General features: G+C 42.7%; 1 long non-coding RNA gene across 1 annotated transcript in view; it reads left to right on the forward strand.

Moving 5' to 3' along the window:
* The first annotated feature begins 505 nt into the window (after nt 1-505).
* Nucleotides 506-14,104, forward strand: part of LOC127076839 (uncharacterized) — a 59,726-nt gene continuing 46,127 nt past the window's right edge. The window contains exons 1-2 of the long non-coding RNA XR_007786894.1: nt 506-785; nt 911-1,043. This is a non-coding gene — a long non-coding RNA (uncharacterized LOC127076839). The remainder of the gene's footprint in view (nt 786-910; nt 1,044-14,104) is intronic.

Genomic DNA, 14,104 nt, shown 5'->3' on the forward strand with positions numbered 1-14,104 from the left:
TGGATTGACCTGTTTAATGCTAAAACCAAAAACGGTATTCTGAACTCAAGCTTTCTTCTTCGCTTTTGTCTCAACTCTATTTTGGGTAATCTTCTGAATTTTACTGCCTTACTGAGTTAATGTGTCCTTTTACTGCAGTGAAACACGATCAAATGAATGGATAGGGGTTCTTTGCAATGCATTGAGGTTGGTGTTGCTTTACGACGAGTGCAAGTCCTTGGTCGAGCTTAGCTTTGACTTTCCTTGTGTTAATGCTGTAATTTTATGTTGAAGTGATGAAGTTGCCTTGTTCGAGTAACAATTGGATTAGTTTGGGATTTTGGTCTGTTTATGGTGCTCAATGCTCTCACATTACGGCTTATACGGTACGAGACTCCGTGGATCAAACTTCTTTCTTTGGTTAGTATCTGTTTCTTATCACTTGTCTTTAACCCCACCTTTCACGTTTATCGCCGAGTCGGTGAGCTTATGAATAATTGTTGCATCTGATGTTTGTGCAGAATTCTTCCGGATTGCAAGCCCACGAATCCTCTTCCAACATGAACATTCAAAATAAGTTCGGCAGAACTGCTATTACCCATTGCTCGGCAGCAGTCGTCGAGCATACCCAAGACTGCTCCAAGTTGTGAACATAACTCTGAATTGTTACCAACTTTTTCTATCTAACTACGAATGTCTTCTGCACATAGGTTGAGTCTTGATTTGGCACTTCCTAAATTCTGAGCATGGAATGCCCTCATGGCCTGTTGTACTAAGAAAGAAACTCTTTCCATAGACACATCTTTGTATATAACCGACTCGTTATTCTCTGTTGCTTCTATTGTGTTGTGGCTGCATTCGGTATGCTTAACTGATGTGCCTCGGTTTGAAAACTTGTTTGAAACGACTAAGCTTGGTTGTGCTATGACAGGTACTAATGGATGCAGGACTAATCCATGGCCATTTCCTGCAGGATAATGATGGTGTGATGCTGTTGCAAAGCAAGATGACATAAGTTGCGACAACAATAGTGGTTAAACTGTCATGGAGCTCCTTGACCAACGGTTAGGGAATTGGTTAGCTAGTTATGAATTTTGTTAATTTGTGGCTTTTGGTCGATGGTTGATTATATTTTTGTAACACGTTTCCGCTGCAGGTTTGAGGTCTGTTAAATGACCGGATTGCGGATTGGTTCAGGTCGGAGAGGCAGATACCTTGGCGCCAGAAAGCTTCCCATATCAGGCCCGTGACAGATAGGTAGAGCATGCAATGCTTAGAAGTTGTGATGCAGTTGCAAAGAATGCGTAATAGGCCAAGGGTTGCATTTGAAAACATTGAGAAATCCTTTCAAAAACCTCGTCTGCTGTCGCATCAAAATTCCAATTGAGGGAGTTGGACTGAACTTACGCATCAAGATTCAAACAGAAGAGAAGTTCACTGAACCACTGTTGACAGGATTCGGCAATTGCAGGGTAACTTCAATTTCTGTTTTTTCTCTAAAACATGCTCCGAAATTTCCTCTAATTTTCTCTTGCGAGTTTGACGGTTTCATTAGGCGAACTGGTTGCTGCAACAGCAACAGCAGCTTGAGGTTGGATATTTTCTTGATTGTCGTAGTGAATCTTTGCAGGTTTTGAACGGAGGTTGAGTTGTGAATTGGTTAGAAATTCAATTGTTCATTCGGTTAGAAGTTGAGAAGTGGTTAATATCTGTTGGGGATTCAGTTGAGATTGTTTTGTGAGTTGTTTGGTTAAGTTCAACATGTATTGGAATTTCTGTTGAGTATTTTCGAATTGGAGAAAATTGGAGAGTGCTTCTTAACCTCATCAACGTTGTTCACAAGTGAAGCTTTTGGATCATCTAATGAAATTGCTACTATCTTCTCTTCTGTTGAGGTGTCAAGGGGCGCATTGCAATCCTATTGTTGCATTTGGAAAGGCTGCCGGTGGTTCGGATCCTGAATCTGTGTCTGCAAGCCTTTGCTTGATGTCTCTTGCTATTGAAAAGAAAACCTCCTCCACGTTCATGTTTGTTTTTGCACTGGTTTCAAAGAACTTGATACCATACTGTCATACCCTAAAATTTGCCCATTAATCGCGTAAAACATTTCTCGAAGCACTCCAACTTATTCTGCAAGGCACGGACCTTAAAGGAACAAAAGTCCAGCTCACAACCGACCCAATCCAGAAAAAGGCCCAAACTGGCATGCTCGCTAGGCGAGCAAATCCTTCGCCTAGCGAACCCTTCGCTACAACGCTCGCCTAGCGAAGCTTGCGATATATCAGAATTTTCGGGCTTCATTCCTCCAGCAAAGCCATTCCGTGGAATTATGGAGGTGATGTTTACATCCATGGCATAAAGCAAGTTGGTAATTCTCCTAATCCTAATGACATCGTTGGGACTAGTAAAGTCACTCGAAGTGGAAGGATCTTCTCTCCAGAAATCTCACCTCCCGCCCCTAAAACTCGAGGCGAGGAACCAGTCAACCCTCCTCAGTCAAAGACACCGGTCGAAGTTACTGCTGAAAATGTTGCCAAGCAGGAAATGGAGGAAATGCTGAAAATCATCCGTAAGAGTGATTTTGATGTGGTAGAGCAGTTGGGGCATACTCCGTCTAAAATTTCGATGTTATCCTTGCTGTTATCTTCTGAATCTCATGCCAAAGCATTGATAAAACTCTTGAAGACTGCCCATGTACCTCAGGAGACATCTGTCGATCAGTTCGAAAACTATGTTGCCAACCTGACTGTTCACAATGGCTTAGGCTTTTCCGATGCTGACCTGACACCAGCAGGAAATAATCACAATAAAGCTCTGCACGTCTCCATTGAGTGTAAGGGGATCACCTTGGCTCATGTGTTGATCGATAATGGCTCTTCTTTGAATGTGCTACCGAAAGCTGTACTTGATAAGCTTGACTGTAAGAGCATCGAATTGAAACCTAGTGATACTGTGGTGCGTGCGTACGACGGTGCGAAAAGTGTTGTCCATGGTGAAGTGTTTCTCCCTATCAAGATAGGACCTCAAGTCTTCAATACTACCTTTCACGTGATGAACATCCGTCCTGCCTATTCATGCTTGTTGGGACGACCTTGGATCCATGGGGCAAGTGCTGTAGCTTCATCTCTCCATCAAAAGCTGAAGTATCCAGTAGAGGGTAAAATCGTCACTGTGTGTGGAGAAGAAGAGTATATTGTCAGTAGTGTGCAGGCCTTCAGATACGTCGAGATGGATGGCGAGTTCGTCGAGACTCCTTCTCAGTCATTTGAAGTGGTCCCTCCGCCCAGTTCTGTCCTTAAGCCGACTCCCCTTGTGCCCAAGGTTATTCATGCTCCTCCTGCCATGATTTCTCTGAAGGACGCTCAAGCCGTGGTTGAAAATGGTGGTTGTACTAGTTGGGGTCAACTGATCAACGTACCATACAAGTCTGATAAATTTGGCCTGGGGTTCAACTCTGAGAAGATAGTCCAAGATCAGGTTAATGCCATGGAAGATGCTGACAGCGACTGTGACCTGGATAGCTGGATTTTCCCAACAATTGGTGACGGACTCAATAATTTGAAGGCTGAAAACACTATCCCGATTTCCTTTAGTCAGGAGTAATTGTTATTGCCTGTTTTAGTATTGCATTTCTTTAATTTTTACAATTGAACTTAAAGCCTTGTGTCTATGCCCGGGGCACAATAGCTAATTTGTTAAGGGTTTTGTCATTTTCATAAGCATATTCACATTCAATAAATCAATGGACTTTTTGCATTAAAATGTTGCGTTCTTTATCTTTCCTGTCATCTTCCAAACAAGCTATGTTTTCTTACACACACTCACGTAACGAATTGCAGATCCATACCCACTCTGGATCCTGTTGATAATAGTTCTACTACTGTTCATTATGATTTTGAAGATCCGATCTACCAAGCTGAGGATGGGAGTGAGGAAGATTGTGAAGTACCCGGAGAACTTGCCAGACTGTTACTGCAAGAAGAAAGGACTATACAGCCGCATGAGGAATCCATTGAGACTGTAAATCTGGGTACAGAAATAGATAAGAAAGAAGTCAAAATAGGAGCAGGCTTGGAAAACAGTGTCAAGGGAAAATTGATTCAGATGTTACATGACTACATAGAGATTTTTGCTTGGTCCTACGAAGACATGCCAGGACTGGATACTGACATAGTAGTGCATCGTTTGCCGACAAAGGAAGATTGTCGTCCCGTCAAGCAAAAGGTTCGGCGCATGCGTCCTGAAATGTCTGAGAAAATCAAAGCCGAGGTTATGAAACAATTTAATGCAGGTTTTCTGGCCGTTACTTCTTATCCGCAATGGGTTGCTAATGTGGTACCAGTACCGAAAAAGGATGGTAAGGTGCGAATGTGTGTAGATTACAGAGATTTGAACAAAGCGAGTCCCAAAGACGACTTTCCACTCCCGCACATTGATGTTCTGGTAGACAACACCGCCCAACACAAAGTATTCTCCTTCATGGATGGATTCTCGGGTTATAACCAGATTAAGATGGCACCCGAAGACATGGAGAAAACTACGTTTGTGACGCAATGGGGCACTTTCTGTTACAAAGTAATGCCATTCGGTTTGAAGAATGCAGGAGCAACATACCAGCGTGCTATGGTAGTTTTGTTCCATGATATGATTCATCACGAAATAGAAGTATATGTGGATGACATGATAGCCAGATCTCATACTGAAGAAGAACATCTCGATCATTTGTACAAATTGTTTGAGAGGTTGAAGAAATACAAGCTGAGACTGAACCCGAACAAATGCACCTTTGGAGTAAGATCTGGTAAACTCTTGGGATTTATTGTCAGTGGTAAAGGAATTGAGGTTGACCCGGCTAAGGTGAGAGCTATTCAAGAAATGCCAGTGCCCCGTACAGATAAGGATGTCAGAGGTTTCTTGGGACGTTTGAATTACATCGCCCGGTTTATCTCCCATTTAACTGCTACCTGCAAACCCATATTCAAACTACTGAAGAAGAATCAAGAGATGATATGGAATGATGAATGTCAAGAAGCTTTTGACAAAATCAAGAAGTATCTCCAGGAACCTCCGATCCTGATGCCACCAGTTGAAGGAAGACCTCTAATCATGTATTTGACCGTGTTAGAAAATTCAATGGGGTGTGTGTTGGGGCAACATGACGAGTCTGGTCGAAAAGAGCATGCCATATACTACCTTAGCAAAAAGTTTACCGACTGTGAAATAAGATACTCACTGCTCGAGAGAACTTGCTGTGCTTTGGCTTGGGCTGCTCGCCGACTAAGACAGTATATGTTGAATCATACCACTTTGTTGATTTCTAAGATGGATCCCATCAAATACATATTTGAGAAACCTGCCCTCTCCGGAAGAATAGCGAGATGGCAGATGATTTTAACAGAGTATGATATCCAGTATACTACCTAGAAAGCAATCAAAGGAAGCGTGCTGGCCGATCATTTGGCTCATCAAGTAGTGGATGATTACCAATCTATGAATTTTGAGTTCCCGGATGAGGATGTCATGCTTGTTACTGATTATGAAGAACCTGGACCGGATGAAGGACCCGAACTAGGATCCCGATGGACTATGGTTTTCGATGGATCTTCTAATGCGTTGGGTAATGGTGTTGGTGTTGTAATTATTTCTCCCAAGGGTTGCCATACGCCTTTCACTGCTAGACTATGTTTCGATTGTACCAACAATATGGCCGAGTATGAAGCATGTATTTTGGGACTCAGAGCTGCTATAGACCTGAGAATCAAGTTTTTGAGTGTGTACGGAGACTTAACATTAGTAATCAGTCAGATCAAAGGAGAATGGGACACTAAACATCCGAATCTCATCCCTTATCGAGAGCGGGTGTTGACATTAATCCCATACTTTGAAGAGATTACATTCGAACATATTCCACGAGAGGAGAATCAGTTGGCAGACGCATTGGCCACCATGTCATCTATGTTCAGAGTCAGATGGGACAATGAAGCTCCCAGGATCACCATTGAACGACTAGATGAACCAGCATATTGTTATGAACTTAACGCTGATGAAGTAGAAGAGAAACCTTGGTTCCACGAAGTAAAAAGATATTTAGAAGCTCGGGAATACCCTGAAGGGGCGTCCATCAATGACAGAAAATTCCTGAGGAAGTTCTCCGCTAAATTCCTTTTGAGTAATGGAATATTATACAAGCGTAATCATGATTCGACTTTGCTTCGTTGTGTGGATAAAAAGGAAGCAGAAAAGATTATGGAAGACATGCATGACGGTATTTTTGGGACTCACTCTAGTGGACATACAATGGCCAAGAAGATTCTGAGATCAGGGTATTATTGGTCCACCATGGAAGCTGATTGCCACCACCACTCCAGAACTTGTCACAAGTGCCAGATCTATGCGGATAAAGTACATGTGCCTCCTGCTCATTTAAACGTGTTGACAGCCCCTTGGCCCTTTGCAATGTGGGGCATTGATATGATCGGAGAGATTAAACCTACTGCTTCTAATGGACATCGTTTCATCCTCGTGGCTATTGACTACTTTACAAAGTGGGTAGAGGCAGCCTCCTTTGCTTCTGTCACTAAGAATGTGGTGGCACGATTCATCAAGAATAATCTCATTTGTCGATATGGCATCCCCGAAAGAGTTATCACTGATAATGGCACTAATTTGAACAACAAGATGATTACTGAACTCTGCACGCAGTTCAAAATAAAACACCATAACTCTTCTCCGTACCGGCCAAAGATGAACGGCGCCGTGGAGGCTGCTAATAAGAATATCAAGAAGATCATACAAAAGATGACAGTAACGTACAAAGACTGGCATGAGATGTTACCATTTGCTCTTCATGGTTATCGCACTTCAGTACGCACTTCGACAGGGGCAACTCCTTTCTCTTTAGTCTACGGAATGGAAGCCGTCTTACCGGTGGAAGTTCAGATTCCCTCTCTAAGAATCATGAGAGAGGCAGGTCTAGACGAGGATGAATGGATTCAGACTCGACTCGATCAGATAAATTTGATTGATGAGAAGAGACTTGCGGCTGTTTGTCATGGGCAGATATATCAGAAGCGCATGACCCAGGCATTCAACAAAAAGGTCAAGAGACGGGTGCAATCGGCGAATTAGTGATAAAGCGTATCATTCTACCACAAGGTGATCCCATGGGCAAATGGACTCCCACCTACGAAGGGCCATTTGTAGTTAAGAAGGTATTCTCTGGTGGAGCCATGATACTTGCTACAATGGACGGCGAAGACTTCCCGCATCCCGTGAACGCAGACATAGTCAAAAAATACTACGCATAAAAGAGACCCGCTAGGTCGACGTACCTAGGCAAAAGTAAGGGCATCCCGGCGAACCAAAAGGGTTCGGGCAAAAATTAGGGATAAACATATAAAAATGTACACCCGACGAGTCGAAAACCTGAAAAGGCGGCTTGGGCAAAAAAGGGTATCCTGGTGGACTGAAAACCTGAAAAGGCGGTCCAGGCAAAAATTAGGGATTAAAAGCGTATGACTATGTCCCGTTCTCAGACAGCTTCAAGGGACTGAACAAGCCAATCACCTTTATCCGACAGCAGGAGATGAGAGGCTTGAAGACATAATGACAGTAGTGGGATTAAAATCAATAGGACTTTTTCCGCATAGCTTTCTTGACGATTTCCTCTTACTAGTATTTCTGTCTCCTTGTACACGAATTGCCTGTTTATAGGCCCTCTTCCAAAATCAATACAATGTTATTTCCAAAAAGGATGCTTTTGCTTTACTCGCTCTGTTTTGTTTGCATGAACGTCCATTGATTTAGTTTGAATTGATATATGCATTTGAATATGATTGATGTTTACCAAAAATGCATGCATAAAATAGAAATAGCGATTACTACGAGACTTCAGGATCGAGGAGAAGGTCTAACCATGCTCTCCAAGGAATCCGTTGCTAATTCTATTCCCCAGCGAAACCAGTTATTCCCCAGAAGAGGTTGGCATCACCGGACAGACTAGTCATCTCTTCTATCCCCAGCCGGGCTCTGTCGGATGTTTCTGCCATCAGACAGAAATTGAGTATCCCCAGCTAAGGAATGGTCATCAGTACAAATATCTCCAATCGTAATATGGGGATTTATTTTCCCCAGTAGAGCCCTCGGGAGGAACCTTTCAGATGCATAATTCATTCATTACATCAGTTCACAGCATACGCATGCATACGTTGCTCGCATTTATTGTCGAAAGCATAAAACATCTCATGCATCATGACATGGCATGAAGCTAACTTTATTTTTCAGGATAATTTTCCTCCTAAGGATGGTATCTTTAAGCCCATCCCGACCATTTATCGCGAATACAGCATCTACAAATACGATCAGATACAGTCTACGTACGGTTTATTCTGATTCAGCTCAACATATGACTCCTTCCACTCAGATATGAGCTAACGGACGATCCATTCTGACCTTCAACTGCTCCAATACGGTCTAACTTACGACCCAGTAGGACCTGTCATTTCTCAGAGGCTACCCAGCGGGTAGACTAGCATACGACTACCCCTCCCGGATACTGCCTAAGGGACGGATACAGTCTAGTGTACGATTCAGTCTGGTATTTCATCCCCAGCGGAATCACCGGCCTGATGGACGGCTCATTCTGCAACTCGGATACGATCCAGCGTACGATCCATTCCGATGTTTCATCCTCAATAAAGTCACCCGCCTAAGGGACAACTCATTCTGCGATTCAGATACGATCTAACATATGGTCCATTCTGATCTTTTACCCCAGCGGCGTATGACACACTCTGACTCCCCAGTAAAGTCGACAGCCTATACGGTCTAGCGTATGACCTAGTATGACACACATGGTTTCAGATATCGTCTAACGCACGACGCACTCCGAAGCTCTCATCATCAAACTACCTGGATGGCATCTTTAAGCCCATCTCCATCAAGATTAATTAACAAGTGCAAATTCTTGGGGCATTCTAGTGTTCAATAATCTTCCACCTCCGGACCACGAATGGCGCACTTGCCATCCTAACTCTCTCGGTTCAAGAATCTTGAACAGGGGCAGCTGTCATACCCCAAAATTTGCCCATTAATATTACAAGGCATTTCTTAGGCACTCCGACTTATTTTTCAAGGCATTGACCTTAAAGGAACAAAGCCCAACTCACAACAGGCCCAATCCAGAAAAGGCCCAAACTAGCTTGCTCGCTAGGCGAGCAATTCCTTCGCCTGGCGAACCCTTCGCTATACAGCTCGCCTAGCGAAGCTTGCGAATAACAGAATTTTCGGGCTTCATTCTGAGCCCATTAGGTCACAACAAGAGCATTATAAATAGCCAAGCTTCAGTCAGAAAAAAGGAGAACGAAAAAAACAGACGACGACAGACGGAAACCCTGGCATAGAAACCCTAAAGACTAATCCAGAGAGGTCGAAGTAAAGAAACCCTGACGGCCGCTCATCCGCACCAAAGTTACCGCCGTCCAACTCCACCCGATACCAAAAGCGATTTGCCAGTTCAGTGTTAAAATTCAGCTGCAACAGGTTTGCGCATCACTATTGTTTTATGCTTCCAAGTTGTAATCTCTAAATACATAATGCATCATAATCGAATTTTTGGATATGTAGTTAGATTTTGCATGTGAGTTTAAATATGCCTGCCTATCCTGAATGTTTGACCATATTATTTCTGTAATTGAATACCATAAGGCTTGCAGCATGCTGAGATTATACTGTTCTGAAATTCAAAACCCGTAGCCGCTCGCTAGCACATCGCTAAGCGAGCATGTAGAGAATATTCGCTAGGCCCTCGCTAGGCGAGGCAGAGGCGAACGTGACAGTCGCTAATATTTTAGTTGTTATGTCCTATGCTTATCTGATCTATTCTATGTTAATTCTGCGTTGTTTGCCTGACATGCATACTGCTGTGTTCGTTTTGCGGTGTAATTCTCGATTGCACCCTGATTTGGTATTCTAACCCGTTTGCTGAATGTTGCAAAGGTTCACACACGCCAGGAAAAGATTGTTGTTTAGGTCTTCCACTTCATTTGTGGGATACCCTTGTGAAGATCTACCCTAAATTGCTTAATTAATTTTAATGTAGTAATTTTAATGTATTATTTTTAATGTATTGATTTTAGTGTGGAGATTCATCCTAATTACCTAATTAACTTTAAAATATGGCCTTTAAATATGTGATCTTGGACCTCTCTTTGCTGCCCTACGGTATTACGGTATAACGGTCGTGTCCCGCGAATGTAGGGATACACTTAGCAAAGACCCGTCGGTTAAATCATCATAAAATAAATCATGGTCCCTCGGATGTTGCCTTCGAAAATACGATTTTGTCCCTCGATGACCCTTCAGTGTAGCCTACGGTTAAATGATGATCGTCCCTTCGAATGCTAAGGTATCCTTACAACTGTTGCCTTCAATGACCTATCGATGACCCTACAATGACCCTTTTACATCCAAAGGATAAAACTACTTACTTCTCAATAGTAAGGACAGTTTTACCCTCATAAGGATAGGAAATGCCCATGACGACCTTAGGAAGGTATAACTCTCAATTACTGGATCATAACCTAAAACATTTTCCTCCCCTCACACTTTACAAGTCCTAGAAAATCACCACTTGGTATACATTCATACTAGAATCATTACCAAGTTATATTTTTCTAAACTGTTTTTCAAAATCAAATGAGATAAATACTTTGTATACATTCATACGAGAATCATTACAAAGTTAAACTCTCTTTTCGAAACATTTTTAAACAATTCACCAACACTTTTCAGACAAAAATATAAGTGATCCAGCAATTAAGAGCCCATGGATAGCCATGGATACAAAGGGTGCTAATACCTTCCCTTTGTATAATGTACCTCCCGAACCTAAGAATCTAAATTAAGGTCTTTCCTGTTCTTTTCCACCTTTCCTTATTGGATAAAAGAAAAGTCGGTGGCGACTCTTGCTTTCCGCGACATTTGCTTTACAAAGCAAAACACATAAAGTCAGTTCATCGTATGACAGTACCACTTTATTGATTTCTAAGATGGATCTTATCAAATACACATTTGCGAAATCTGCTATCTCCTGAAAGAGCTATCACTGATAATGGTGCTAATTTGAACAACCAGATGATTACTGAACTCTGCACGCAGTTCAAAATAAAACACCATAATTCCGAAGTGGCGATTTGGTAATAAAGCGTATCATTCTACCACAAGGTGATTCTAGAGGCAAATGGACTCCCACATGCGAAGGGCCATTTGTAGTTAAGAAGGTATTCTCTGGTGGAGCCATGATGCTTGTTACAGTGGATGACGAAGAGTCCCCGCATCCCGTGAACACGGACATAGTTAAAAAATACTACGCATGTACACCCGGCAAGTCGAAAACCTGAAAAGGCGGCTTGGGCAAAAAAGGGTATCCTGGTGGACTGAAAACCTGAAAAGGAGGTCCAGGCAAAAATTAGGGATTAAAGCGTATGACTATGTCCCGTTCTCGGTCAGCTTCACCCAAGTCAAAGGGACTGAACAAGCCAATCACTTCTATCCGACAGCAGGAGATGAGATGCTTGAAGACATAATGACAGTAGCAGAATTAGAATCAATAGGACTTTTTCTGCATAGCTTTCTCTTCGTTTTCTTGGCAATTTCCTCTTACTAGGATTTCTGTCTCCTTGTACACAAAATTGCCTGTCTATAGGCACTCTTTCAAAATCAATACAATTTCATTTCCAAAAAGGTGTTTTGTTTTACTTTCTCTATTTTGCTTGCATAAACGTCCATTGATTTAATTTGAATTGATATGTGCATGTGAATATGATCGATGTTTACCAAAAATGCATGCATAAAATAGAAGTAGCAATTACGAAAGACTTCAGGATCGAGGAGAAGGTCTAACCATGCTTTCCAATGAATCTATTGCTAATTCTATTCCCCAGCAAAGCCAGTTATTCCCCAGAAGCAATTGGCATTACTAGACAAATTGGTCATCTCTTCCACCCTCAGCCAGGCTTCTGTTAAGTATTTCCACCATCAGACAGAAATCAAATATCCCTAGCTAAGAAAGGATCACCGATACCAGTATCTCCAACCAGAAGACTGAGATTTATTTCCCCAGTAGAGTCCTCGGGAAGAACTTTTCAGATGCATAATTCATTCATTACATCATTTCACAGCATACGCATGCATACATTGTTCGCATTTATTTTCATAAACATAAAATATCTCATGCATCATGACATAGCATGAAGCTAACTTTATTTTTCAGGTTAATTATTCCCCTGATACAGTCAAAACAAAGGTCCATTCAGACGGACATCCTCATCAATTACGTTCAGGATTCAACTACATCTTTCAGATATACTCCATGTCAACATTCATTCTGACATCCTCCTAACGATGGCATCTATAAGCCCATCCCAGACATTTATTGCAAATACAACATATACAAATACTATCAGATATAGCCTAGCGTACGGTTCATTCTGATTCAGCTCAACATATGACTCTTTCAACTCAGATGCGATCTAACGTACGATCCATTCCGACCTTCAACAACTCCAATACGGTCTAGCATACGACCCATTTGGACCTTCAAGGCCTCAGATGCTACCTAGTGTACGGTACATTTCTGAAGCGTAGTCTAGCATATGACTACCCCTTTCATCATCAGATTCAGCCTAACGGACGACTCGTTCTGCTCAGAGACGGTCTAGCGTACGACCCGTTTGGACCTTCATCTCCTCAGATGCTACCTAGTGTACGGTACATTTCTGAAGCGTAGTCTAGCATATGACTACCCCTTTCATCATCAGATTCAGCCTAACGGACGGCTCATTCTGCTCAGAGACGGTCTAGCGTACGACCCGTTTGGATGTTCATTCCCTCAGATGCTACCTAGCGTACGATACATTTCTGAAGTGTAGTCTAGCATATGACTACCCCTTTCGTCATCAGAAACAGCCTAACGGACGGGTCATTCTGTTACTCAGACACGATCTAGCGTACGATCCATTCTGACCTTTACCTCTCCAGATGCAGCCTAAGGGACGTTTCACTCTGCAATTCAGATACGATCTGGCATACGATCCATTCTGATCCTTATTTCTTCGGATACAGCCCAATAGACGGCTCCTATTACAACTCCAATACGGTCTAACGTACGACCCATTTGGATCTTCAACTCAGATACGATCTAGCGGACGATCCATTCTGATTCTACCTTCGTCAGATACAGCCTAACAAACGGCTCATTCCGCAACTCAGATACGATCTAGTGTATGATCCATTCCGATCTTTCATCCCCAGTGAAGTCACCCGCCTAATGAACGACTCACTCTGCTATTCAGATACAGTCTAGCGTATGATCCATTTTGATCCCTTATCCCCAGCAATGTATAACACACTCCGACTCCCCAGCGAAGTCGACAGCCTAATGGATGACTCACTATACGGTCTGACGTATGACCCGGTATGACACCCATGTCTTCAGATATCGTCTAACGTACGACACAATCTGAAGCTCTCATCATCAAACTTCCTGGATGGCATCTTTAAGCCCATCTCCATCAAGACTAATTGACAAGTGCAAATTTTTGGGGCATTCTAGTGTTCAATAATCTTCCACCTCCAGACCACGAATGGCATACCTGCCATCCTAACTCTCTCGGTTCAAGAATATTGAACAGGGGCAGCTGTCATACCCTAAAATTTGCCCATTAATCGCGCAAAACATTTCTCGAAGCACTCCAACTTATTCTTCAAGGCACTGACCTTAAAGGAACAAAAGTCCAGCTCACAACCGACCCAATCCAGAAAAGGCCCAAACTGGCATGCTCGTTAGGCGAGCAAATCCTTCGCCTAGCGAACCCTTCGCTACAACGCTCGCCTAGCGAAGCTTGCGATATATCAGAATTTTCGGGCTTCATTCTGAGCCCATTAGGTCACCACAATCACTATAAATACCGACACTTCAGTCACGAAAATGGACAGACTAAGACGGACAGAAACCCTGGCATAGAAACCCTGGAGACCAACTCAGAGAATTCCGAGTAAAGAAACCCTGAAGGCCGCTCATCCGCACCAAGGTTGCCTCCGCCCAATTCGACCCGATTTGCCAATC

This window comes from Lathyrus oleraceus, chromosome 4 (genome assembly GCF_024323335.1).
Source record: "Lathyrus oleraceus cultivar Zhongwan6 chromosome 4, CAAS_Psat_ZW6_1.0, whole genome shotgun sequence".
Classification (NCBI taxonomy): Eukaryota; Viridiplantae; Streptophyta; class Magnoliopsida; order Fabales; family Fabaceae; genus Lathyrus; species Lathyrus oleraceus.